The sequence below is a fragment of the Mobula birostris genome, chromosome 23 (genome assembly GCF_030028105.1).
Source record: "Mobula birostris isolate sMobBir1 chromosome 23, sMobBir1.hap1, whole genome shotgun sequence".
NCBI classification, from domain to species: domain Eukaryota; kingdom Metazoa; phylum Chordata; class Chondrichthyes; order Myliobatiformes; family Myliobatidae; genus Mobula; species Mobula birostris.
This window is the reverse complement of record NC_092392.1, coordinates 10,283,563-10,310,122: the sequence shown is the minus strand read 5'-3', so window position 1 is coordinate 10,310,122 and position 26,560 is coordinate 10,283,563.

The window sequence follows — 26,560 nt, the reverse complement described above, 5'->3', positions numbered from 1 at the left end:
CATGTCATGGTAAATAGTTGTTTTTGGAACTGTCAGCAAGTAAACAGTTGGGACCATTGGTTTTCTACCACTCATAGCTGACATGGATATTAGTTAGAGTAAACTTTCAAAATTTGCCAAAAGTACATAATTTAAGGCAGAGATTGATAGGTATCTGAGTAGCCAGGGCATCAAAGGTTATGGTGAGAAGGCGGGGGAGTGGGACTAAGTGGGATGATCAGCTCATGATAAAATGGCGGAGCAGACCCGATGGGTCGAATGGCCGACTTCTGCTCCTTTGTCTTATGGTCTTAACAAATACTAAAATGGCTAGAATGGACAGAAAAGCAGCTGATGGACTTGAATACAAAGAAATGTGAAGCAATGCATTTTGAAAGAAGGGATGAGATGAAACAATGTGGATTTAGTTCCACAATCAAAAGAATGCTCATAACAGAGGGAGCTGTGGGGTGGATTTAAAAACGCAAATACGAGAAAATCTGCAGATGCTGGAAGTTCAAGCAACACACACAAAATGCTGGTGAACGCAGCAGGCCAGGCAGCATCTATAAAAAGAAGTACAGTCAACGTTTCGGGTCAAGACCGTTCGTCAGGACTAATGGAAAAAAGAGATAGTAAGAGATTTGAAAGTGGGAGGGGGAGGGGTAGACCTTCATTTTGTTGTGTGGAGTTGTGGAGTGCGGATTGTATGCATAATCTTTGAAAAAAAGTGACATTGAAAGAGTAGTTAAATGAGGAGAGGAGATCTTGGGCTTTATAAATAGTGGCATTCAGTATTAAGCAAAAAGATTATGCTGAAACTTCTTAAAACTCTGTTCATGCAACATCTAAAGTATTACGTCTTGTTCCAGTCACCATACTTTAGGAAGAAAGTGATCATCCTTAAAAGAGTGCAGAGGAGACTTTATAGAATGGATGAAGGATTTTAGCAACAAGGTTAGGTTGGAGAATCTGTGGCTATTAGAGTAAAGGAAGTTGTGGGGAGATTTGACAGAGTTGTGCAGGACTATGAAGGTTTAGATATGATAGATAAAGAAAATCTGCTCACATTCACTGATGGTACAAGGGCTAGGGAACGTACGTTTGTGGTTTTGCGGCAAAAACCGTGGGGATATGCAAGGAAGAACTTTAGTATGAAACAAGTGGTAACAACCTGGAACTTGCCGGCAACAAAATTGATGGAGATGATTCAATCAATGATTTCAAGAGGAAATTGGACAGGTATTTGATGCAACTAAATGTGTAATATTGCAGCGAAACAGCAGAGAAGTAGGACAGACTGGAATGTTCTACAGTGTGGTGGCATCATAAGAAATGTGCTGAATGACCTTCTGTGTTGTCGTGACTCCATGGGTCTATGACACTTGCTGATTGACTGTCTATTGGGGGGCAAGAAATTTGATGGTGTTATTTCTCCATTTGACCACATGAACTATTATCTTCAACATCAAAGTGAACTCTTTTATCCTCTGACCTTGCAGAAGGTTAATCACTTTCAAGAATTGAGGATTGATTTATTTATTTTATTTAAAGATACAGTACAGAACACAACACAGTAGCCCATCTGTTTAACCCTAGCCTAATCACAGGGCAATTTACAATGACCAATTAAGCTACAAACTAGTACATCTTTGGACTTTGGGAGGAATCCAGAGCACTCAGTGGAAACCCACTCAGTTCACAGAGAGTATGTGCAAACTTCTTACTGACAGTGCCAGAATTGAACTCCAAAATCCGGAATGTTCCAGGTTGTAATATTGTCATGCCAGCAGCTACACTACTGTGACACTACTGAAGCACAGGAGGTGACTCTGCCCAGAACACCCGTTGCTCCCCTCTGCTGCCTTCTTTCACCTCAGTTGAACATTGCGTTTGTTTCATTGATCACTGTCTTATCTCATTTAGAAATGCTCATCTTTAAATTTACGATGTCTCTCAGGTTACCATGGTTACCTGTATCCAGTGCTGCTCTCAGTGCTAATGGAAAAGAAAGAAAATACAAGTGAGTAAACAAGTAACCAAATTCTTCAACCTGAAACTTCAACTCTGTTTCTCTTACCACAAATGAATGAGAGGGGATCTCATAGACACATTTCAAATGTTGAAAGGGTTGGACAGAGTAGATGTGGAAAGGCCGTTTCCCTTGGCAGGTGAGTCCAGGACAAGAGGCCACAGTCTTAGAATTAGAGGGTACCCATTTAAAATAGAGATGAGGAGAATTTTTTTTAGCCAGAGGGTCGTGGATCTATGGAATTCGTTACCACGTACAGCTGTGGAGGCCCGATCATTGAGGGTGTTTAAGGAGGAGATTGATAGGTATCTAATTAGTTAGGGTATCAAGGGATATGGAGAAAAAGCTAGAAATTGGAACTAGATGGGAGAATAGTATAGCGCATGGTGAAGTGGCAGAACAGACTTGATGGGCTGAATGGCCTACTTCTGCTCCTTTGTCTTGTGATCTTGTGAAATGCTGAATCTCCTGCTGGGTGAAAAAGGATCTAGTAATTCCTGGCACACATGACAAATAAACTCTTCTTGAGTTGTGAGTGGTGGTAAAAGTCTTCTGAGGTGTATATATTTCAATGCTAGGAGTATTGCGGGGAAGGCGGATGAGTTGAGGGCGTGGATTGACACATGCAATTATGATGTTGTAGCAATTAGTGAAACTTGGCTACAGGAGGGGCAGGACTGGCAGCTTAATATTCCAGGGTTCTGATGTTTCAGATGTGATCGAGGCAGAGGAATGAAAGGTGGGGGAGTAGCATTGCTTGTTAGGGAAAATATTACAGCAGTGCTCAGGCAGGGCAGATTAGAGGGCTTGTCTACTGAGTCCTTATGGGTGAAGCTGAGAAACAGGAAAGGTATGGCCACATTAGTGGAATTGTATTACAGACCACCCAATAGTCAACGAGACTTGGAAGAGCAAATCTGCAGAGAGATAGCAGGCAACTGCAGGAAACATAAAGTTGTAGTGGTAGGGGATTTTAATTTTCCATACATTGATTGGGACTTCCATACTGTTAGGGGTCTAGATGGTTTAGAGTTTGTAAAATGTGTTCAGGAAAGTTTTCTAAATCAATATATAGAGGGACCAACTAGAGGGGATGCAATATTGGATCTCCTGTTAGGAAACGAATTAGGGCAAGTGACAGAAGTCTGTGTAGGGGAGCACTTTGGTTCCAGTGATCATAACACCATTAGTTTCAATTTGATCATGGACAAGGATAGATCTGGTCCTAGGGTTGAGGTTCTGAACTGGAAGAAGGCCAAATTTGAAGAAATGAGAAAGGATCTAAAAAGCGTGGATTGGGACAGGTTGTTCTCTGGCAAAGATGTGATTGGTAGGTGGGAAGCCTTCAAAGGGGAAATTTTGAGAGTGCAGAGTTTGTATGTTCCTGTCAGGATTAAAGGCAAATTGAATAGGAATAAGGAACCTTGGTTCTCAAGGGATATTGCAACTCTGATAAAGAAGAAGAGGGAGTTGTATGAAATGTATAGGTAACAGGGGGTAAATCAGGTGCTTGAGGAGTATAAGAAGTGCAAGAAAATACTTAAGAAAGAAATCAGGAGGGCAAAAAGAAGACATGAGGTTGCCTTGGCAGTCAAAGTGAAGGATAATCCAAAGAGCTTTTACAAGTATATTAAGAGCAAAAGGATTGTAAGGGATAAAATTGGTCCTCTTGAAGATCAGAGTGGTCGGCTTTGTGTGGAACCAAAGGAAATGGGGGAGATCTTAAATAGGTTTTTTTGCGTCTGTATTTACTAAGGAAGCTGGCATGAAATCTATGGAATTGAGGGAATCAAGTAGTGAGACCATGGAGACTGTACTGATTGAAAAGGAGGAGGTGCTTGCTGTCGTGAGGAAAATTAAAGTGGATAAATCCCCGGGACCTGACAGAGTGTTCCCTCGGACCTTGAAGGAGACTAGTGTTGAAATTGCGGGAGCCCTGGCAGAAATATTTAAAATGTCGCTGTCTACGGGTGAAGTGCCGGAGGATTGGAGAGTGGCTCATGTTGTTCCGTTGTTTAAAAAAGGATCGAAAAGTAATCCAGGAAATTATAGGCCGGTGAGTTTAACGTCAGTAGTAGGTAAGTTATTGGAGGGAGTACTAAGAGACAGAATCTACAAGCATTTGGATAGACAGGGGCTTATTAGGGAGAGTCAACATGGCTTTGTGCGTGGTAGGTCATGTTTGACCAATCTGTTGGAGTTTTTCGAGGAGGTTACCAGGAAAGTGGATGAAGGGAAGACAGTGGATATTGTCTACATGGATTTCAGTAAGGCCTTTGACAAGGTCCCGCATGGGAGGTTAGTTAGGAAAAATCAGTCGCTAGGTATACATGGAGAGGTGGTAAATTGGATTAGACATTGGCTCAATGGAAGAAGCCAGAGAGTGGTGGTAGAGAATTGCTTCTCTGAGTGGAGGCCTGTGACTAGTGGTGTGCCACAGGGATCAGTGCTGGGTCCATTGTTATTTGTCATCTATATCAATGATCTGGATGATAATGTGGTAAATTGGATCAGCAAGTTTGCTAATGATACAAAGATTGGAGGTGTAGTAGACAGTGAGGAAGGCTTTCAGAGCCTGCAGACGGACTTGGACCAGCTGGAAAAATGGGCTGAAAAATGGCAGATGGGGTTTAATACTGACAAGTGTGAGGTATTGCACGTTGGAAGGACAAACCAATGTAGAACATACAGGGTTAATGGTAAGGCACTGAGGAGTGCAGTGGAACAGAGGGATCTGGGAATACAGATACAAAATTCCCTAAAAGTGTCGTCACAGGTAGATAGGGTCATAAAGAGAGCTTTTGGTACATTGGCCTTTATTGATCAAAGTATTGAGTATAAGAGCTGGAATGTTATGATGAGGTTGTATAAGGCATTGGTGAGGCCGAATCTGGAGTATTGTGTTCAGTTTTGGTCACCATATTACAGGAAGGATATAAATAAGGTTGAAAGAGTGCAGGGAAGGTTTGCAAGGATGTTGCCGGGACTTGAGAAACTCAGTTACAGAGAAAGGTTGGATAGGTTAGGACTTTATTCCCTGGAGCGTAGAAGAATGAGGGGAGATTTGATAGAGGTATATAAAATTATGATGGGTGTAGATAGAGTGAATGCAAGCAGGCTTTTTCCACTGAGGCAAGGGGAGAAAAAAACCAGAGGACATGGGTTAAGGGTGAGGGGGGAAAAGTTTAAAGGGAACATTAGGGGGGGCTTCTTCACACAGAGAGTGGTGGGAGTATGGAATGAGCTGCCAGACGAGGTGGTAAATGCGGGTTCTTTTTTAACATTTAAGAATAAATTGGACAGATACATGGATGGGAGGTGTATGGAGGGATATGGTCCGTGTGCAGGTCAGTGGGACTAGGCAGAAAATGGTTCGGCACAGCCAAGAAGGGCCAAAGGGCCTGTTTCTGTGCTGTAGTTTCTATGGTATGGTTTCTATGGGCTTCTAGCTGGGTACAGGAATCGATTTTGACCGACGTTTCGATGACAGACTGCCATCATCATCAGGGATGATGCCTGGGCACGTCTAGTCTAGTGGTATTTATACCTACATCATCCATCCCTCCTGATTGGTTAGTCCTCATTCAATCAGGTTTCCACTGTCCCAAACAAGAGAAAATCTGCAGATGCTAGAAATCCAAGCAACACACACAAAATGCTGAAAGGAACTCAGCAGGCCAGACAACATGTAAGGAAAAGAGTGCAGTTGACGTTTTGGGCCGAGACCCATCAGCAGGACTGGGCCCGTAACGTCGATTGTACTCTTCTCCATAGATGCCGCCTGGACATGCCCAGGCATCATCCCTGATGAAGATGGCAGAGTTTGTCGTTGAAATATTGGTTAAAATTGATACCTGTGCCCAGCTGGACACCCGAGAAGAGTTTACTCCTGCTGGATGTTTGCAATATTTTCTGTTTTTATTTAAGAACTATTTCAGACTTCACTGTTATAGCCAGATATTTTACTTTTCCGAGCCTGTATAAAAAGAGAATGTACTCACAGACTGGTGTGGAAGCAGTGAGTTTGAGTTCATGGGACATTGGCACCAGTTTTGGGGAAGGAGGGAGTTGTTCTAATGGGACTAGCTCCACTTGAACCGTGCTGGGACCAAGATCCTGGGTGTGGATAGGGCTTTAAATAGTATGATGGGGGGGCAGTGTATTAAACTCAAAGTAAAATTTATTATAAGACTACATATGTGTCAACACATGCAATGCACAATCCCTCAGGGTTGTGTGTGGTGACATATAACCAGTGCGCCAATCATGAGGAGGCAGGGTTTGAGGGTCGGCACAACATTGTGGGCCGAAGGGCCTGTACTGTGCTGTACTATTCTATGTTCTATGTTCTATGAGTTGCAGAGCTCAGAGAGAGCAGGTGGTGCACAGGTCCGGGAGCGAAGATTAAAAGACGAAAGCTTCACAGGAACTCGGCTATAACCAGCGCACCGATCATGAGTTGGAGAGTTCCGAGAGAGAAGGCAGTGCACAGGTCCAGTAGCAAAGCTTAAAAGGGGAAGGCCTCACGGGACCTCGGCTATAACCGATGCACCAATCGTGAGTTGGAGGCCAGGGAAGGTTCAGGCATAAAAGGGAGACACTGCCTAGTGGAGCAGTCATCGACGGAGTGGTCTGAGGCAGAGTGGTAGGGCTTTGGCTCATTCGGGCTCCAGCAAGATAAGTGGGTAAGTGGACTTCGTTTTCTTCCTTGCATTTTTTTTTTTGGAGGAAAAGAGAGCATGTCTGTAGAGTTAGTACTTTGCTCTGGGTGTCAGATATGGGAATCCTGGGATTCTTCTAGTCTCCCAGAAGGTCATATCTGCGGCAGGTGCACTGAGATGCAGCTTCTGAGAGACCATGTTAGGGATCTGGAGCTGCGGCTCAATGATCTACAGCTTGTTAGGGAAAGTGAGCAGGAGACAGAGAGGAGCTACAGGAGTTAGGCACCCTGAGGCTGCAGGAGGTAAATAAGTGGGTGACAGTCAGGGAAGGGAAGGGAAGAGCTCAGATAGTGGGGAGCACCCCTGTGGCCATCCCCCTCAGTAATCGTTATCTCGTTTTGGATGCTCTTGAGGGGGCTAACCTGACACAGGATGAGACCACGACAATCAGGTCTCTGGCGCTGAGCCTGGTTCCGTGGTGCAGAAGGGAGAGAAGAAGATGAGGAATGTCGTAGTCATAGGGGATTCCATAGTGAGGGGAACAGACAGGAGGTTATGTCAGCCTGATAGAGATACCTGCATGGTGTGTTGCCTCCCAGGTGCCAGGGTACGGGATGTCTCGGATCGGGTGCAGAGTATTCTGAAGGGAGCGGGTGAACAGCCAGAAGTCTTGGTGCACGTTGGTACCAATGACATAGGTAGAAAAAAGGAGGAGGTCCTGAAGAGAGAATTCAGGAAGTTGGGTAGGAAGCTGAAAAGCAGGACCTCCAAGATCATAATCTCAGGATTGCTGCCTGTGCCACGTGCTAACGAGCACAAGAACAGCATGATCGGGCATATTAATGTGTGGCTGAGAGACTGGTGTAGGGGGCAGGGCTTCAAATTCCTGGATCATTGGGGCCTCTTCTGGGGCAGGGTATGTCCTGTACAAAAAGGATGGGTTACACCTGAACCCAAAGCGGTCCAATATCCTATGGGCACATTTAATAGAGCTGTTAGGGAGGGTTAAAACTAATTTGGCAGGGAGATGGGAACTGGAGTGATAGGGCTGAGGTGGGGGAAAACAGAAATAAATCAAAGATAGCATGCAACAGAGATGATAGAAAGGACAGGCAGGAGATGAGGCATAATCAGAGCCAATGGGATGAGTTACAGGGCAATAGAGGTGTGATGCGGTTAAAACAGAAAGCAACCAATACTGGACTGAAAGTGTTATATTTGAATACATGCAGCATAAGAAATAAAACAGACGATCTTGAAATTCAGCTACAGGTTGGCAAGTACAGTATGATGTTGTGGCTATCTCTGAAACTTGGCTAAAGGATGGCTGCCATTGGGAGCTGACAATCCAAGGAAATATGGTGTGTCAGAAAGATAGGTTAGTAGGCAGAGGGGGTGGTGGGGCCCTGTGTATAAGAAATAATATTAAATCATTAGAGAGGGATGACATAGGATCAGAAGGTGTAGAGTCTCTATGGGTTGAGTTAAGAAGTGGCAAGGGTAAAAGGACCCTAATGGCAGCTGTATACAGGCCTCTAAACATCAGCTGGGATGCAGATTACAAATTACAGCAGGAGATAGAAAAGGTGTGTCAGAAGGACAACGTCATGATAATCGTTGGGGATTTTAAAATGAAAGTGGATTGGGAAAACTAGGCCAGTACTGGACCTCAAGAGAGACAATTTGTAGAATGTCTAAAGGATGGCTTTTTAGAACAGCTTGTTGTTGAGCCCACTAAGGGATCAGCTGTGCCGGACTGGGTGTTGTGCAATGATCCGGAGGTGATAAGAGAGCTTAAGGTTAAGGAACTGTTAGGGAACAATGATCTTAATATGATCCAGTTCACTTTGAAATTTGAGAAGGAGAAACTAAATTCCAATGTGTCGGTATTTCAATGGAATAAAGGAAATTACAATGGCATGGAAGGGGAACTGGCCAATGTTGACTGGAAAGGGACACTTGCAGGAAGCACAGCAGAGCAGCAATGGCTGGAGTTACTGTGAAAAATGAGGGAACTTCAAGACAGATATATTTCAAATAAGAAGAAATTTTCAAATGGAAGAAAGACAGTACCATGGCTGACAAGTGAAGTCAGAGCTAAAGTAAAAGCAAAAGAGAGGGCATACAAGGAAGCCAAAGCTAGTGGGAAGATAGAGGACTGGGAAGCTTTTAAAAACTTGCAGAAAGAAACAAAGGAGGTCATTAGGAAGGAAAAGATGAATTATGAAAGCTGGTGACTAATATCAAAGAAGATACTAAAAGCTTTTTTAAGTATATAAAGGGTAAAGAGAGTTGAGGATAGATATAGGACCAATAGAAAATGACACTGGGGATATTGTAATGAGAGAGGCAGAGATGGCAGAGGAACTGAATGTGTATTTTGCATTAGTCTTCACAGTAGAAGACATCTGCAGTATACCGGACATTCAAGAGTGTCAGGGAAGTGAAGTATGTGCAGTGAAAATTACGACTGAGAAGGTGCTCAGGAAGCTTAATGGTCTGAGGGTGGATAAATCTCCTGGACCTGATGAAATGCACCCTTGGCTTCTGAAGGAAGTAGCTGGAGAGATTGCAGAGGCATTAACAATGATCTTTCAAGAACTGGTTGATTTTGGCATTGCACCGGCTGACTGAAAAATTGCAAATGTTACTCTGCTATTTAAGAAGGGTGGGAGGCAGCAGAAAGGAAACTATAGACCTGTTAGCCTGACATCAGTGGTTGGGAAGTTGTTGGAATTGATTGTTAGGGATGAGATTACAGAGTACCTGGAGGCACATGACAGGATGGGCCAAAGCCAGCATGGTTTCCTGAAAGGAAAATCCTGCCTGACTAACCTACTGCAATTTTTTGAGGAAATTACAAGCAGGATAGATAAGGGAGATATAGTGTATGTGGTGTACTTGAATTTTCAGAAGGCATTTGACAAGGTACCATGCAGGAGGCTGCTTAGCAAGATAAGAGCCCATGGAATTACAATGAAGTTACTCGCAAGGATGGAGCATTGGCTAATCGGCAGAAAACAGAGAATGGGAATAAAGGGATCCTATTCTGGCTGGCTGCCAGTTACCAGTGGAGTTTCACAGGGGTCGGTGTTGTGACCGCTGCTTTTTATGATGTATGTCAATGACTTGGACTATGGGATTAATGGATTTGTGGTTAAATTTGCCAATGATACAAAGATAGGTGGAGGAGCAGGTAGTGTTGAGGAAGCAGAGAGCCTGTAGAAATACATAGATGTTTTAGGAGAATGGGCAAAGAAGTGGCAAATGAAATACAATGTTGGAAAGTGTATGGTCATGCACTTTGGTGGAAAAATAAACAGGCAGACTATTATTTAGATGGGGAGAGAATTGAAAATGCAAAGATGCAAAGGGACTTGGGAGTCCTTGTGCAAGATACCCTAAAGGTTAACCTTCAGGTTGAGTTGGTGGTGAAGAAGGTGAATGCAATGTTGGCATTCATTTCTAGAGGAATAGAGTATAAGAGCAGGGATGTGATGTTAAGGCTCTATAAGGCACTCGTGAGACCACACTTGGAGTATTGTGCGCAGTTTTGGGCTCCTTATTTTAGAAAGGATATACTGACATTGGAGAGGATTCAAAGAAGATGCACAAGAATGATACCAGGAATGAAAGCATTACTATATGAGGAATGTCTGGCAGCTCTTGGGCTGTATTCCCTGGAGTTCAGGAGAATGACGGAGGATCTTATAGAAATATCCTGAATGTTAAAAGGCCTGAAAAGATTAGATATGGCAAAGTTATTTCCCATTGTAGGAGAGCCTAGGACAAGAGGACACGACTTCAGGATTGAAGGGCGTCCATTTAGAACAGAGATGCAGAGAAATTACTTTAATCAGAGGGTGTTAAACCTGTGGAATTTGTTGCCAAGAGTGACTGTGGAGGCCAAGTCTTTGGGTGCAATTAAGGCAGAGATAGGTATGTTCTTGACTAGCCAGGGCAACAAAGAGTATGGGGAGAAGGCAGAGGAGTTGGGATGCCTGGAAGAATTGGATCAGTCATGATTGAATGGCAGAGCAGACTTGGTGGATCGAATGGCCCACTTCTGCTCCTATATCTTATGGTCTTATGTGGTGACATTTATGTACTCTGATAATAAATTTTACTTTGAAATTAATGCATAATTTGCTTTAATCTTCACTGTGGAAGACACTAGCAGTGTGCCAGAAATTCAAGAGTGGTAGGGAGCAGAAGTAAATGTAGTTGCTAATACTAAGGAGAAGTTGCTTTGGAAGCTGAAAGATTTGAAGGTAGATAAGTCCCCTAGACCACCTGGATTACACCCTAGGGTTCTGAAAGAGGTAGCTGAAGAGATTGTGGAGGCATTAGTAGTAATATTTCAAAAATCGCTAGATTCTGCTGTTGTTCCCGAGGACCGGAAAATTGTAAATATCACTCCACTCTTTAAGAAGGGAAGGAGACAAAGACAGGACAGTTACTCTGACTTTAGTAGTTTGCAGGATGTTAGAGTCCATTACTAAGGATAAGGATTTTGGATACTTGGAGGCACATGATAAATTAGGCTTTACTTAAAGGAAAACCTTGTCTGAAATACCTTTTGGAATTATTTGAGGAAATAACAGTCAGTGTCAGTGGATGCTGCTAACTTGGATTTTCAAAGGCCTTTGTCATGATGCTGCATGGGGACTGCTAAACAAGATGAGAGCCCAGCATCTTACAGGAAAGATACTAGCATAGAAGGAAGAATGGCTAACTGACAGAGGGCAATGAATATGAATTAAGGAGGCCTTTTCTGATTGAACTGCCAGTGACTAGTGGTGCTCCACATGGGTCTGTATTGGATCCATTATTTTTCATTATATATCAATGATCTGGATGATGGAATTGGTGACTTTGTAGCCTAGTTTGTGGACTATACAAAAACCAACTGTATTGTGTTAGCAGGGATTCTGCAGAAGGACTTAGACAAATTAGGAGAATGAACAAAAAAGTGGCAGATGGAATACAGAGGATGGAAGTGTAAAAGGAATAAAGGTATGGACTAGTTTCTAAATGGGGAGTGAATTCAGTAATTGGAGTGCTAAAGGACTTGGGAGTCCTCATGCAGGATTCCGTAAAGGTTAACTTTCAGGCTGAGCTGTATCGGCCCTGGCACCCTTCCCTTGGACAACATTGGTGGCATGAAGAGGGGAGACTTGCAACATGGGCAACTGCCGGTCTTCCATACAACCTTGCCCAGGCCTGCGTCCTGGAAACCTTCCAAGGCGCAAATCCATGGTCTCACGAGACTAACGGATGCCTATTATTATCTTTCTGGCTGAGTCAGTGGATTGGAAGGCAAATGCAATGTTCCTTTCATTTTTAGAGGACTGAAATATAAAACAAGGATGTAATGTTGAGGCACGTTAAGACATTGTACAATCACAAACAAGAGAAAATCTGCAGTCACTGGAAATGCAAGCAAAACACGTAAAATGTTAGAGGAACTCAGCAGGCCAGGCGTCATTTATGGAAAAGAGTACCGTTAACTTTTCGGGCTGAGACCTTGTGAGTGTTCCTAAGACATTGCACATATCATACTTGGAGTATTTGGGCCTCACATCGAAGAAAGAAGGTGCTAACATTGAAGAGAATCCAGAAGAGGTTTATGAGAATAATTTCCGTAATAATGGGCAACATATAAAAAGCATTTGATGGTTTTGGCCTGCACTCACTGTTGTTTAGAAGAATGAAGGTAGATATCATTGAAGTATGCTGAATATTGAAAGGCATAGACAGATTGGATGTGGGGAGTCTAGGACCAGGGGATATTCCTTTAGAAGAGAGATGAGGAGGAATTTCTTTAGCTAGAAGATGGTGAGTCTGTGGAATTCATTGGCACAGATATCTATGAATGCCAAGTTATTGGGCATATATAAACAGAGATTGATAGGTTCTTGATTAGTAATAGTGTGAAAGGCTCTTTTAAGAGCCTCTTAGATAGGTACATGGAGCTTAGAAAAATAGAGGGCTATGCATTAGGGAAATTCTAGGCAGTTTCTAGAGTAGGTTACATGGTCGGCACAACATTGTGGGCCGAAGGGCCTGTAGTGTGCTGTAGATTTCTATGTTCTATGTTACAGGGAGAAGGCAGGAGAATGGGGCTGAGAGGGTTAATGGATCAGCCATGATCAAAAGGCAAAGCAGACTCAATGGGTCAAATGGTGTACTGCTGCTCCTGTGTCCTATGGTACATTCCAACTTCGCCTCATGATGTCTCTTGGGACACAGGAAACTATAGCCTGAGCTATCAGAGGTGAAATTATGGGAATGGATAAGTTGCCTCTTCACTTTTTGGTAGCTTCACTAAATGCTAAACAATTCCTGATCCCAATCCAATTCCCTTCATGTCCTTGACCTCATGAGGGAATAGAGGAGGTGGTGGTTGTGTTGATGGGAGTAATTATTTTCATGTTGCCCTCAGTAATTTTCTTTGATCATTTCAAAAATTTTCACTAAGTACAGTTGGCTGCCAATGAACATGCAAAAACTGAACAGGTAGTTAAATGGGAATGATGAGAGGGAAAGGTAGCTGTTAAACCTTTACTTAATTTTACTTTATTGTTGCCAAACAATTGATACTAGAGCGTACGATCATCACAGCTATACTTGATTCTGCACTTCGCGCTCCCTGGGGTATAAATCGATAGTAACTATTAAAAATTTAAATTATAAATCATAAATAGAAAATAGAAAAGGGAAAGTAAGGTAGTGCAAAAAAAAAACGAGGGGCAGGTCCGGATATTTGGAGGGTACGGCTCAGATCCGGGTCAGGATCCGTTCAGCAGTCTTATCACAGTTGGAAAGAAGCTGTTCCCAAATCTGGCCGTATGAGTCTTCAAGCTCCTGAGCCTTCTCCCAGAGGGAAGAGGGACGAAAAGTGTGTTGGCTGGGTGGGTCGTGTCCTTGATTATCCTGGCAGCACTGCTCCAACAGCGTGCGGTGTAAAGTGAGTCCAAGGACGGAAGATTGGTTTGTGTGATGTGCTGGGCTGTGTTCACAATCTTCTGCAGCTTCTTCTGCACCTATCCGCTCTTGTGAAGATGTTGTTAAGGAAGAACAGAGAGAAGTAATAAAGAGAGGGGGAAGGGATGATAGAAAGATTTTCATCCTTTTCCTATCATGGTTTATGCATTGCAGGCTAATGCACACCTGAGTGACAAAGCCTGACACAGAATGTGGGCAGCAGAACACCGATACATCTGAAAAAATGGCCAGAATTGAAACAACCACAGTATTGGTTAGTGACAGATTTAAATGAGCTATGAGAAAGAGGTGGTATCGGTCTTATTAACCATGTTCCCAGAGACTACAATCCAGTGTACCACTCTTGCAAAATTGTCTAGTCATTTCCCAGTGCAGGTGTCCTATTTATTGCTGGATATAAATAACTACAAAGTGCTATCAAATTAAATAGTAAGTCAGTTTAATTACCATTCAAAGGACAATATATCATTACCTGTCACTCATGCAGCAGTTGATTAATTGTGATACATTATTTGAAAATCTAGCAGCCTAGAAAAAAATTTTCATTGGCAGCGGGGGCAGATCCAAACTGGGAGGTCTGAAATTGGGCCTACGGCCCTCATTAATATTAATCCAAGTGAGATGGCATTTGTCTATCGAACTGGTCCGCTCTCTCAGGTGGCTGTAAAAGAGCCAATAATCCACTAATCAAAGAGGAGAAGAACAGTTCTCCCTGGACTTAAAAAAAGGAATTGCCTGGGGAGCTGAGAGAAGATTTTTTACAGTGCTACATGGAAGGAGGAAGAGTGTAGAATAGACTGTTTTACATTATAAGCAACAGGCACAAACTCAGTAGCAAAATGGTCTTTTCTGTGGGATAAGTTCTAAAGAACTGAAGAAAATAGAATCATGGGTAAGGCATTTGACCTCTCAAGCATGTGATCATAATCGATCTGTTCCAGGCCTCAACTCCTCTTCTGCAATGAACCAGTTTCTCATCACCCTCAATTCTCCAATTGTTCAAAGAATTATCTGTGTCTTCTTTAAGAGTTCCCACTGTTCCAGTCTCCCCAGAGGTTCCCACCCTCTGTGAAAGGATCTTCCTATGCACCTCATTTTTAAATGATCCACCTGTTACCTTGTGTTTTGGTTCAAAACTCTCCTATTTATGAAAGCATCTCAACTTCTATCATGTCAGACACTGTGATTCTGTGGTGTAGCCAATAACTGCTTCTCGTCTGTAAGAAGGCTAGTTGGTCTTTATCACTTGCCTACTTGCATTAGTTGGCTGCTGTGTTTCTGTCATTACAAAATCAACTATTTTGAAAAAAACTTCAATTTCTGTGGGATTGGCAATATATATTCTGTGTCGTGGTGATGTGTGTCTTGGAGAAGCAACTAAACTTAGTGGTGTTTGTAGTTATCATCTGCAGTTACTCCCATGAGTGTAGAGGTCTCTGCTTTGGGAGGTAATGTCCAAGTAGCTTGGTTAAGTAATTGTAGCGCATTTTGCAAATGGTTTACACTGTAAGCTAAGAGAACTAGTAGTGAGAAGAGTGATGCTGATGGATGAGCATCTAATTAAGCAGAGTGCCTTGTCACAAATGGTGTTGAGCAAAACTATTGACTGTTGGAGGGCTCAGTTGTGGTAGTTCCCTTGAATATATCTCTCTTTAGTAGCAGATGATGATTGCCCAGCACTTCTATAGCTCATATGTATCTTGTCCCCTAGCTGAGAGTCCTTAGAAGTTGTCTGGGTCATGCTGTTTGATGATAAGGGTGCCTTATTATTTGAGGAATTGCAAGTAGAATGGAAATAATGTAAAAATCAGTGAACAATGCTATTTTTGATCTTGTGATTCTCATTAAGTATTTGATTACACTGTTGAAGAACACAAACAAGAGAAAACCTGCAGATGCTGGAAATCTGAGCAACACACGCAAAATGCTGGAGGAACTCAGCAGGCCAGGCAGCTTCTATGGAAAAAAAGTACAGTCGACATTTCGGGCCGAAACCCTTCTGAGTTCCCCCAGTATTTTGTGTGAGATACTGTTGAAGATTATGATTTCAGCAAAAGATATTTCCTCTCAAGTATCACGGACATCAACTTAATTGAGGATTCCAGCCATCACATTCAGTTAACTGCTGCTATGAAATCATGATTTTCACTCTCACTTTGCCTCTGGAAAAGACTTCCTTCATCCATGCTTGGACCAAGACTGTGATGAGGTCTGGAGCCAAGTACTTAGGGTGAAAATCAAACTGGGCACTGGTGAACAAGTGGATTCATTCAATTTGTGTTGTCAACATCACCTTCCATCAGTTTGCTGATGACTAAGAGTAGACTGATTGCAAGTAAACTGAAATTAACTGCAATTCCCAGAATTTTGCCTGGTATCATAGCCTTTGTGGTGTCTAGTACTCTAATATGTGGAGATAGTCTAAGTGACTGAGGATATGAGGTAATGCTAAGTCTTCAGGAAATTCTAGACTTCTTGCTGCATGAACAGCAAGCCACTCTTACTCCCTGAAATTTAATTCCCAATGCAACTACTTGGTATTGACCTACTTACATCAAATTCTTGTCTCTGAATCTTAGATTAACACAGTGGGTGACAAGTTAAAATTCAGAAATAATGAGCTCTCATTTCTCAGAAGTTATCGCTCCATAACATTTGGCAAGAATCGTTCTTTGAAACTACCTAAATATTCCTTAATCTGCAATGTTCAACAGAGATGAAAAATATGAAAGTTAGGCATTAATTTTTTGTTACATCTTGTCATGTCTCACAGTACCTCAATAAATGACTTTGCAGAGCTTTGATCATCATGAGAATGAATACAGAAACTATTTTCTGCACATTGCAATCCCACAAACATTAATGAGATACAATAAATGACCAGAGTTGCCACTGTAGTTCACTAACTCTTTGGTGGATGCTTAGGAGGATCCCAGACAAATAAATAATCATGTTTTAGAAACCAAAAGCAAAAAACAAACTGCTGGAGGAACTCAGCAGGTCAGGCAGCATCTGTGGGAGGAGTGATGAGGACCGAGGGGGTTGGAGGAGGGAGGGTGGGAGGACCTGGTTGTGAGTGAGAATGGAGAGAAACCATTGGCAGTATAAAGGTGAGAGAGGGAGAGATGAGAAATGGGCTGGTAGGTGATAGGTGGACCAACAAGAGGTGAAATATAATGGGCATATAAGGCCAAGTGAGAGAGGGGGATGGGGGAGTGAGAAAGTGGAGTTGAGAGACAGAGGTAGGTGGAAGCAGATAAGGAAAAGAGAAAAAAGACTTGACGTAATATGATAATTGCTTCTTGATTAATTCACTCTTTCTTCTTATTCATTTTACCCTTCGTAGTATTCTTGTTATTGGGTATCTCAGGAATTAAAGGAAGTTCCACTTCACAGGAATTCATAAATTTATTCATAGAATAAATACATTCATAGATTAATAGAATAATAGTGATACTGTATTTCAACCTACATGACACAGTTTTAAATTAGATGCAATAGCAAAGTTAGCAGTTGTCTGTATACAAATATTTGAAGGTAGGACAGATCACAAATGGTTATTAAAGTATTTTGTATCCAACACAGAGAATGAAACTAAAACCCCATAAGGAGTTTACGTTGGGACCTGAAAACACAGGAAAAAGGCAAAGGGGTAAACCCTTGAGCCTACTCCACTATTGGAAAAGATCGTAACAATCTGACCCTGTCCTCAATTCTACCTTCATGCCTGCCCTGAGTTCCCAGGATCTAATAATCAATTCATTTCAATAGTCTCCAGAACCTTTGGGTAGATAATTCCAAAGATTCCTGGTACCCTGAGAGAAAGAAAGTTCTACCTAATTTACAACCTAAACTGGCAACCTCTTATTTTGAAACTATGCTGTTAGTTCCAGATCCCCCAGTGTGGGAAACTTCCTCGGCATCTATTTTGTCAAGTCCTTTCAGAATCTGTGATGTTCCAATAAGATTACTTCTCATTCTTCTAAACTTCCAAGAGTATAGGTCCAATGTTCTTAACTGTCACCCATGCTAATCCCTTCATCATTGGAATAGGCCGAGTGAACTTTCCCTGAACTGGCTTGAATACAGTACTCGAGGTGTGGTCGCACCACACCCCTGCACAGTTTTGGCAGGACTTCCTTACTTTGGTATTCCGTACTCCATCCCTCGTGCAGTAATGCTCAATCTTCCATCTATCCTCCCATTTACTTGCTAACAAGTGTATTAACATTTTGTGCTGCATCTAGGTGTGGTCCAGATTCTTCGGGAGAGAACATTTGGTTATTTCTCTACCCTTCCACCTTAGAATCGGAAGTGGGGATGTTTGCTGAGGACTGAACGGCTCCTTCACACCTCCTCAGAAAATAAAACAGCCGACGTCTGCCCTTGCAAGTCTCAGTCAATATTCTAGCATGAGCTGATAATTAGTGTGTAATATTTATGCCTCAAGTACCAGGCAATATCCACTTCCAGCATCAGAGAGTCTAACCCTTGATATTCAATGGTACTATCAACACAGATTATCTACTTCCAGTATTCTGGTAGTCACCATTGACTGGAATCTCAGCTAGAGCAGCCACATAGCTACAACTTCTCAAACAGTGGTCAAGTGCTGAGTATTTTATGGTAAAAAACCATCAGTGAGAGGAATGCAATTTACTTAAATGGCACACCATCTACTACCATATGCATTTAGCTCTTCCATCACTGAACCAAAATGTACAGCAGTCATTCAGCTAATCTACTCTGATAGCATCGTCCAAACCAATACTCTGCACTAACAAAGACAACAGAAGCAGATGCATGGAAATACCATTGTCTGTAGTTTCCTGGTCAAGTTACAAACCTACCTACCTTTCTTTTCCAATGAAGGGTACTCAGACCAAATTTATCCACCTGTTTTGGGTATCATTTCAGAGAACAAAGATCCAGACAATCAATCATGAAATTACTTATTCCAGATGTTTCAGATCTCACTGATGTCCTTTCAGATCCTTCATTAAGCCCCAAGGTTTTGGGATGGTTGTTTTCTATTTCTTAATTGGTATTATGATCTTGTTGGTAGAGTGGCCAGCCAGATAGTAGTCTATGAATCCTCACATGACACTGCCATTTTATTAAAAAAAAACAATTTCTAAACAGACTTCGAACAGACCAAAGCACTGAATGTTTTCAGGCAATAGGCAGCAAGACCAGAATCCTTTTATAGAAAGGTGTCAACTTAATGCCTTGTACATCCTTAAAATATGCATCCATTGTTTGAATTCTAATTTAATCTTTGCAAATTGCAATTAGCGAAAAAAGTAAAAATGGCTGTTCTTTTTATTAGAACATAGAAAACCTACAGTACAATACAGGCCCTTTGGCCCACAAAGCTATGCCAAACATGTCCTAACCTTAGAAATTACCTAGGCTTACCCATAGCCCGCTATTTTTCTGAGCTCAATGTAACTGTCCAGGAGTCTCTTAAGAGACCCTATTGTATCTGCCTCCACCACCGTCACCGGCAGCCCATTCCACACACTCACCACTGTCTGTGTAAAAAATTTACCACTGTCATCTCCTCTGTACCAGCTTCCCAGAACCTTAGAACTGTGCCCACTCGTTCCAGCCATTTCAGCCATGGGAAAAAGTCTCTGACTATCCACACGATCAATGCCTCTCATCATCTTATACACTTGGTTATTATATGATTACATAGAACATAGAATAGTACAGCACAGTACAGGCCCTTCAGCCCACAATGCTGTGCAACCTTTAAACCCTGCCTCCCATATAACCCCCCCACCTTAAATTCCTCCATATACCTGTCTAGTCAGCTCTTAAATTTCACTAGTGTATCTGCCTCCACCACAGACTCAGGCAGTGCATTCCACGCACCAACCACTCTCTGAGTAAAAAAACTTTCCTCTAGTATCCCCCCTGAACTTCCGACTCCTTACCTTAAAGCCATGTCCTCTTGTATTGAGCAGTGGTGCCCTGGGGAAGAGGCACTGGCTATCCACTCTATCTATTCCTCTTATTATCTTGTACACCTCTATCATGTCTCCTCTCATCCTCCTTCTCTCCAAAGAGTAAAGCCCTAGCTCCCTTAATCTCTGATCATAATCCATACTCTCTAAACCAGGCAGCATCCTGGTAAATCTCCTCTGTACCCTTTCCAATGTTTCCACATCCTTCCTGTCGTGAGGCGACCAGAACTGGACACAGTACTCCAAGTATGGCCTAACCAGAGTTTTATAGAGCTGCATCATTACCCTGCGACCCTTAAACTCTATCCCTCGACTTATGAAAGCTAACACCCCATAAGCTTTCTTAACTACCCTATCTACCTGTGAGGCAACTTTCAGGGATATGTGGACATGTACCCCCACATCCCTCTGCTCCTTCATACTACCAAATATCTTGCCATTTACTTTGTACTCTGCCTTGGAGTTTGTCCTTCCAAAGTATACCACCTCACACTTCCCCGGTTTGAACTCCATCTGCCACTTCTCAGCCCACTGCTGCATCCTATCGATGTCTCTCTGCAATCTTTGTCAATCCTCTACACTATCTACAACACCACCAACCTTTGTGTCGTCTGCAAACTTGCGAACCAACCCTTCTACCCCCACATCCAGGTCTTTAATAAAAATCATGAAATGTAGAGGTGCCAGAACCGATCCTTGTGGGACACCACAAGTCACAACCCTCCAGTCTGAATGTACTCCCTCCACCATGACCCTCTGCCTTCCGCAGGTAAGCCAATTCTGAATCCACCGGGCCAAACTTCCCTGGATCCCGTGCCTTCTGACTTTCTAAATAAACCTACCGTGTGGAACCTTGTCAAATGCCTTACTAAAATCTATGTAGGTCACATCCACTGCACTACCCTCATCTATATGCCTTGTCACCTCTTCAAATAACTCTATCAGGCTTGTTAGACATGATCTGCCCTTCGCAAAGCCATGCTGACTGTCCCTGATCAGACCATGATTCTCTAAATGCCCATAGATCCTATCTCTAAGAATCTTTTCCAACAGCTTTCCCACCACAGAGGTAAGGTTCACTGGTCTATAATTACCCAGACTATCCCTACTACCTTTTTTGAACAAGGGGACAACATTCGCCTCCCTCCAGTCCTCCGGTACCATTTCTGTGGACAACGAGGACATAAAGATCCTAGCCAGCGGCTCAGCAATCTCTTCCCTCGCCTCATGGAGCAGCTTGGGGAAATTTCTGTCAGGCCCCGGGGACTTATCCATCCTAATGTATTTTAACAACTCCAACACCTCCTCTGCCTTAACATCAACATGCTCCAGAATATCAACCTCACTCACATTGTCCTCACCGTCATCAATTTCCCTCTCATTGGTGAATACCAAAGAGAAGTATTCATTGAGGACCTCGCTCACTTCCACAGCCCCCAGGCACATCTTCCCACCGTTATCTCTAGTCAGTCCTATCTTCACTCCTGTCATCCTTTTGTTCTTCACGTAATTGAAGAATGCCTTGGGGTTTTCCTTTACCCTACTCCCCAAGGCCTTCTCATGCCCCCTTCTTGCCCTCCTCAGCCCCTTCTTAAGCTCCTTTCTTGCTACCCTATATTCCTCAATAGACCCATCTGATCCTTACTTCCTAAACCTCATGTATGCTGCCTTCTTCCACCTGACTAGATTTTCCACCTCACTTGTCACCCATGGTTCCTTCACCCTACCATTCTTTATCTTCCTCACCGGGACAAATTTATCCCTAACATCCTGCAAGAGATCCCTAAACATCGACCACATGTCCATAGCACATTTCCCTGCAAAAATATCATACCAATTCACACCCGCAAGTTCTAGCCTTTTAGCCTCATAATTTGCCCTTCCCCAATTAAAAAATTTCTTGTCCTCTCTGATTCTATGCTTTTCCATGGTAATGTAAAGGCCAGGGAGCGGTGGTCACTGTCCCCCAGATGCTCACCCACTGAGAGATCTGTGACCTGACCCGGTTCGTTACCTAATACTAGACTTCCCCCAAGTCGGCCTGTCAACATACTGTGACAGGAATCCATCCTGGACACACTTAACAAACTTTGCCCCGTCTAAACCATTGGAACTAACCAGGTACCAATCAATATTAGGGAAGTTAAAGTCACCCATGATAACAACCCTGTTATTTTTGCACTTTTCCAAAATCTGCCTCCCAATCTGCTCCTCAGTATCTCTGCTGCTACCAGGGGGCCTATAGAATACCCCAATAGAGTAACTGCTCCCTTCCTGTTCCTGACTTCCACCCATACTGACTCAAAAGAGGATCCTGCTACATTACTCACCCTTTCTGCAGCTGTAATAGTATTCCTGACCAGTAATGCCACCCCTCGTCCCCTTTTCCCCCCTCTCCATCCCTTTTAAAGCACTGAAATCCAGGAAGATTGAGAATCCATTCCTGCCCTGGTGCCAGCCAAATCTCTGTAATGGCCACTAATTGTAATTCCATGTATGTATCTAAGCTCTCAGTTCATCACCTTTGTTCCTGATGCTTCTTGCATTGAAGTACATGCACTTTAGCCATTTTACCTTACTAACTTTACACCCTTTATTCTGTTTCTCTTTCCTCAAAGCCTCTTTATATGTTAGATCTGGCTTTACTCCACGCACTATATTTGCAGTTCTTGCATGACCTTTATCCTCCTCCACCTCATTATCTGCTCTAACACTCTGGTTCCCTTCCCCCCTGGAAATGTAGCTTAAACCCCCCGGAGCAGCGCTAGCAAACCTTCCCGCAAGGATGTTAGTCGCCCTCCAGTTCAGCTGCAACCCGCCCCGTTGGAACAGGTCCCACCTTCCCTGGAACAAGACCCAATTGTCCGGAAGCATGGAGCCCTCCCTCCTGCACCAACTCCTTAGCCACGTATTTAGCTGCATTATCTTCCTATTTCTAGCCTCACTAGTACGTGGCACAGGTAGCAATCCTGAGGTTGCAACCCTGGAGGTCTTGTCCTTCAACTTTGCACCTAACTCCCTAAACTCTTTGCAGGACCTCCTCCTTCTTCCTATCCACGTCATTGGTCCCTACATGGGCCACGACATCCGGCCGCTCACCCTCCCTCTTGAGAATACTGAGAACTCGATCCGAGATATCGCGGACCCTGGCACCAGGAGGGAACAGACCATCCAGGATTCCTGATCTCTTCCACAGAACCTCTGATCTGTCCCCCTAGCTATTGAATCCCCTCTCACTATGCTCTCCTCTTTTCCCTCCTTCCCTTCTGAGCTGACAGTCCAGTCTCGGTGCCAGAGACGTGACCACTGCAACTTGTTCCTTGCTCCTTGTCCCCACCAACAGTATCCAAAATGGTATACTTAGTGTTGATGGGAACAGCCCCAGGGGTGCTCTGCTCATTCTGTCTACTCCCCTTCCCTCTCCTGACAATCACCCAGTTACCTGTCTCCTGACTTTTAGGGGTGACTATCTCCCTGAAACTCCTGTCTATTTCTGCCTCTGCCTTATGAATGGTCCGAAATTCATCCAGCTCCAGCTCCAGTTCCCTAACTCAGTTTGTCAGGAGCTGCAGCTGGATGCACCTTTTATAGGTGTAGTCATCAGGGACAATTGAGCTGTCCCTGACTTCCCACATACTGTAAATGGAGCACTCGACTGCCCTAACTGCAGCCTCCATTACCTACTTCTAAGTTAATTAGGTTAATTAAAGGAACTTACCTGGCCTTACCTCACTGAGAGCAAGCTCGTCCTAAGCCTCTGCTCGCCGAAGCCTCTCGAACCAAAGCCTTCCTACTGTCTCCCACTACTCCGTCGCCCGCTCCTATGATGGCCGCTCCATTAATCTGCTTGATTTTTAAATTCTCCCGCTGTCTCACAGGCCGATCTTCACGCGCTTGCGCAGCCATGCCCTGTTCTAACTGCTGAAAAAATGACCTTCCCCTTCTCAGTCTGTTCACTTTTTAAACCCTCCCACTGTCTCACAGATTACTTTTGCAATCTGTGGCATCTGGGAGGTTTTTAACATCTGTTGGATAAGTCACCGGGACTGGATGAGATGTACCCCAGGCTACTGTGGGAGGTGAGGGAGGATACTGCTGAGCCTCTGGCAATGATCTTTGTATCATCAATGGGGACGGGAGAGGTTCCGGAGGATTGGAGGGTTGCAGATGTTGTTCCCTTATTCAAGAAAGGGAGTAAAGATAGCCCAGGAAACTATAGGCCAATGAGTCTTACTTCAGTGATTGGTAAGTTGATGGAGAAGGTCATGAGAGGCAGGATTTATGAACACTTGGAGAGGCATAATATGATTAGGAATAGTCAGCATGGCTTTGTCAAAGGCAGGTCATGCCTTACGAGCCTGATTGAATTTTTTGAGGATGTGACTAAACACATTGATGAAGGTAGGGCAGTAGATGTAGTGTACTGTGTATGGATTTCAGCAAGGCATTTGACAAGGTACCCCATGCAAGGCTTATTGAGAAAATAAGGAGGCATAATATCCAAGGAGACATTGCTTTGTGGATCCAGAACTAGCTTGCCCACAGAAGGCAATGAGTCATTGTAGACGGGTCATATTCTGCATGGAGGTCAAACACCAGTGGAGTGCCTCAGGGGTCTGATCTGGGACCCCTACTCTTCGTGATTGTTATAAATGACCTGGATGAAGAAGTAGAGGGATGAGTTAGTAAATTTGCTGATGACACAAAGGTTGGAGGTGTTGTGGATAGTGTGGAGGGCTGTCAGAGGTTACAGCGGGACATTGATAGGATGCAAAAATGGGCTGAGAAGTGGCAGATGGAGTTCAACCCAGATAAGTGTGAGGTGGTTCATTTTGGTAGGTCAAATATGACGGCAGAATATAGTATTAATGGTAAGACTCTGGCAGTGTGAAGGATCAGAGGGATCTTGGGGTCTGAGTCCATAGGACACTCAAAGCCGCTGTGCAGGTTGACTCTGTGGTTAAAAAGGCATACGGTGTATTGGCCCTCATCAATCTTGGGATTGAGTTTAGGAGCCAAGAGTTAATGTTGCAGCTATATAGGACCCTGTTCAGACCCCACTTGGAGTACTGTGCTCAGTTCTGGTCACCTCACTACAGGAAGGATGTGGATACCATAGAGAGAGTGCAGAAGAGATTTACAAGGATGTTACCTGGATTGGGGAGCATGCCTTATGAGAATAGATTGAGTGAACTCGGCCTTTTTCCTTGGAGCGACAGAGAATGAGAGGTGACCTGATAGATGTGTATAAGATAATGAGAGGTATTGATCATATCAATCATCAGAGGCTTTTCCCCAGGGCTGAAGTGGCGAGCACGAGAGGGCACAGTTTTAAGGTGCCTGGAAGTACTTGCAGAGGAGATGTCAGGGGTAAGTTTGTTACACAGAGAGTGGTGAGTGTGTGGAATGGGCTGCCGGCGACAGTGGTGGAGGCAGAAACGATGGGGTCTTTTGAGGGACTCCTGGACAGGTATATGGAGCTCAAAAAATAGAGGGCTATGGGTAAGCCTAGGTAATTTCTCAGGTAGGGACATGTTTGGCACAGCTTTGTGGGCCGAAGGGCCTGTATTCTGCTGTAGGTTTTCTACATTTCTCAATTGTACTTTGTTTGTTGGCTTCATGGTGCTGTCCCATGTGCTCTTGACAGGCTTTGCTATCTTTTTATGACAGTCATGTATTTCTCGACAGATCATCTGTCATGGCAAACAAAACCATGTAAGAATTAATTCTCCTTTCGTAATTCTCTCTCTAGATCCAGTTTCTTTCCAACTGTGATAAGACTGCTGAACGAATCCTGACCCGGATCTGGGCCGTGCCTCTCGGTTTTTTTGCACTACCTTGCTTTCCATTTTTCTATTTTCTATTTATGATTCATAATTTAATTTTTTAATATTTACTAGCGATTTGTAATCCAGGGAGTGGGAAGAGCAGAATCAAATATCGCCGTGATGATTGTACGTTCTAGTATCAATTGTTTGGTGACAATAAGGTATAAAGTAGATCCTTGGAACAACTGCTGCAAGTGAAATGGCTAAAATCTCTATTAATCATGTATACTTACACAAACACACATGTAACACACTCCCATTGTCAATGCAAAAAAATCTGTATAATTAGAGGAAACCAAATCTTTCAAATTAGATGAGGAAGAATTTATTTCTAATCAATCCCATAGGACACAGATTGAGATAACTAATTTACAAATCCCACATTCTTGTTTCCCCTCTATAGTTGTCCCTGAGTTTAGCTCTCCAGCCCTGAAACTAGGCTTAAACATGTTAGATTTCTACCCATTTTAAAACATCAGTGACCTCTTAATATTTAAGCCTTGAGGTTGCACCAATAACTTTCCTTTTCCTTTCTCCATTGTATGATGAGAGGTTCCAATATTTTCTGATGACCCTAATTCCCAATACTAGTGATAGGATTATATTATTGTCTGCTGTAATCCTAGAGGATCTCTCATGGTACTGCTCTTGGCCCAGAGCATTGTTCCATTATTTATTGTATGTGTCATTGAATAAATCAAATCATAATTTTACTAAGCAATATTCTAGGGTTATTTAAATTTGTTTCTGTGATCAAACACCATAACAATTACATAAAATGACATGGATGCAACATTGAATCAATAATGAGTTGTCTCATTCTTCCTATATTTAAACTCTCAATGAGCTTCCTCCAACCGTATAAGCTACATCTTCATATTCTTTAATTCTTTTTTCCATCTGTTCCAACTACCTCCTAAATACATACAAGTTAACTGAGTACATATAGACTGACTCAATCTCTGCACATAACATCAAGTTCCATATTAGTGAATAATTCCTGAATTTCTCACTGGTTTTTCAGTGATTACATTGATCCTTATGATGTCTCCTCATCTCCTTTACCAAACCCTGTTTGTA